This window comes from Cyphomyrmex costatus, unplaced genomic scaffold (genome assembly GCF_001594065.2).
Source record: "Cyphomyrmex costatus isolate MS0001 unplaced genomic scaffold, Ccosl1.0 scaffold159, whole genome shotgun sequence".
In the NCBI taxonomy this organism is placed as follows: Eukaryota; Metazoa; Arthropoda; class Insecta; order Hymenoptera; family Formicidae; genus Cyphomyrmex; species Cyphomyrmex costatus.
This window is the reverse complement of record NW_017275598.1, coordinates 942,572-945,507: the sequence shown is the minus strand read 5'-3', so window position 1 is coordinate 945,507 and position 2,936 is coordinate 942,572.

Genomic DNA, 2,936 nt, shown 5'->3' with positions numbered 1-2,936 from the left:
AGTTTCAAAAATATATACTAGTTCAACTATAGAAAACAGAGATTTAATATAACAAGCACAATACGGAAAATTCGATATTCCTTGAAATACTATGAATAAACTATTTTAATCGATAACGTCCATTTGCGTTTTGATATTAGGTTATTTACAAGCACACGACCTCAGCAGGAGTGTGAGCGCATAAACGTCTTGCTATTAAGGCCAATCCTGTCCGCGTCGTGGCGCCGACATGTGCGACGTCGCCCGTTGTCTTCTAAGTGATCAAATCCATCCTGCGTCGCGACGCAGCGTCGACTCGCAAGTCGCATACCCGAAAAAAATTCTTTAAGTCACCATTTTGATTTAAATCTTAGAGATGCTACTTAACTTACATGCAAAATTTAATTTAACAAAATATAATAACATTTATGTAAATGATTGGTCTTTTTAAGAACATATTCAAAAAGTTATATATATGTGTGTGTGTGTGTGTGTGTGTGTGTGTATAAATACACAATATATAAAAATAAAACTTTTCGACCTAAACTAATCGACATTGTTTTTTTTTCCTTCGAATTTGTTGTGTAATTCAAATAAAATACATTTTTTAATATTATATAATAAAAAAATATTTTAAAAATTAAAGCTATTTTTTCTTTAAGAGAAAAATTTTGACGATATTATTTTTACTATATCTCTATTTACTATATATTTAAAAATGTAATTTCTTGGTTCCTCTTTCTAAATTATACAGAGCAACTTTTATAAGAAATTAAAAGAAAGATGTGAAAAGATCGTCAAAAAATTGATGTCTTGAATTTTTAAATTGAAACATTTTTGTAAATTTAAGAAAAACACATATTTCCAAGATTTGATGTGACTTGTGTTAGATGACTTTTAAATATTAAAACGCTGTTCCTCTCCAATTGAAGGAAAATACTCTGAAACTGCTGAGCTACTTCCCGCTGAATTAAATACAACACGAACGGTTTACGATTTTCTTTATTTATACTTTGTAGAGATATTTTTCTTAAGATTGAGAGAGAAAGATCTATGAAAACGTAAAAAGTTATTCCATAAAATTCCACGCGAGATTAGACATCTCTCAGCTCCGTCGTATTTTATAAATAATCTGTCGAGCTTGTTAGTTCGCTACTATGTATTTTTCCGTTACGTTCATCAAAAGAGGATTTAAAGAGTTGCTTCCCTGGTATTTCGGTCGAGGCTCAGTTCCGCGATTTAATGACGAAATATTTTGAAGCGCGTATCACAGATAAAGCAGATCCTGAGGCTCTAACAAGAAATCAAGCAAGGGCGCTATTCCACTACCTTGCTGTCAAAGAACCTGGCTCCATAAAAATGATGCAAAGGATCAAGAAAATCGGAACTGCTGCTGCTTTGCGTTGCTCTCAAGTATACTTTGGCTCTTAGCCAGTAATCTACCACAAAATGCGGCTTAAGCTCTTCGATATCAGGGATGTACCTATATGCATGATGCTGAAAAGTGTACATACATACATACAAAGGTCCGTTACAATCTACTTTGCTGTAAGAAAATAGGAACAAAGAAAAATTTGTAAAATCTGCGAGAGAGAACTTTTATGGTGTGTTACACACTTATAGAACTTTTAATAATAGATTAGATCTCGATGGTTATTGTATCACGCTTTTATTGCACCGAATAAATAGCGTTTAAGTAGAAAAAATAATGCTTTTCCTCTCAATTATAAAATATTGTTTAATATGATTGAGTCCAACTTTTTTTTTATTAAATTTAAAAACTAATTTATTAAAAGTTTGTTACCAACAGTTCAGTCAGCAGTTAGACCAAATAATTAAGATTAGGAGGAGGAAACTATCATCGCGAATAATGCTCAGCGACACATTATTACGATATATCAAGAAGAGAACTGTAGTTTCTCTAATTTAATAGTAAACAACTAACATTTTTACAAGCATTTTCACGAGCATTTTCCTTATAAAGTTCAGATTTCCAAAGCAATTTGTATCATCCACCCACGTCCAAGCGCAACTATTCCGCGTGTCGTAATCTGTTTTATTCATTCCTACATTGTATCGAATCGCTTTAGAGCATTCGTGCTGTATCGTTTTCGAGATATAAAACACAAGCTCCTTTTGCGAAAAAAAAGCGTACTTTAGCGTTTCTTTCTAAGAGACAGACAGAGAGAGAGAAAGAGAGAATAAAAGAGAATGGAGTAAAATTTTCTTTAGGGATTGTCATGGAATTAAATTCTCTCTACGAAAGATTTTCATAGTGCAGTAAGCAAACGAAGAATTTATAAAAATCTATTGTCGAATTTTATTCACACAGTGATGCTTCAATTTCCTTTCTTTCTTGTTACGCAAATTAAACAACTCACGACTGCCAGTAGGAAAAGTTCGTAACAAACGCATAAAATAGATCACGTTGCTCAAACTCTTTCAAGAGAGATTGAGCTTCGTATAACTTCTTACCAACATGCATTTATGCGATTACTTTGCATACTTGGTTTCTCATAACAAATTTATTTTGTCATCAGTCAAGAAACTCTCTTCGAGCTAACCGGAGCGAGTCAGGAAGCTCAACGATTTACCGTAGAAAGAATTCATATATGCAATAACTTGTATACTCGCACATATATAGTGTTTCTGAGTAATTTCAATCATAACAAAGAAAAGAAAATGTTCTCATATACGACATGCTTGTAATGAAAAAAATTCTCTTTCTCTGTCATTCATACATTTTTTCGTTTGTGCCAAGAGATCGTAGAATACATAACTTCATTATATTATTAATGAAATGATAAAAATTTGTGTTATATCATCATATCTTAAAAAGCAGCTCTGTGAAGTTGGAACCTCTAAATGCGAATATTGGTAAAATTATTATTGCATTCGTTTGTCCACTGATTGTCCACGTTTGTCCACCCATTATTTCCGTTTGTCCACCCTCCAAA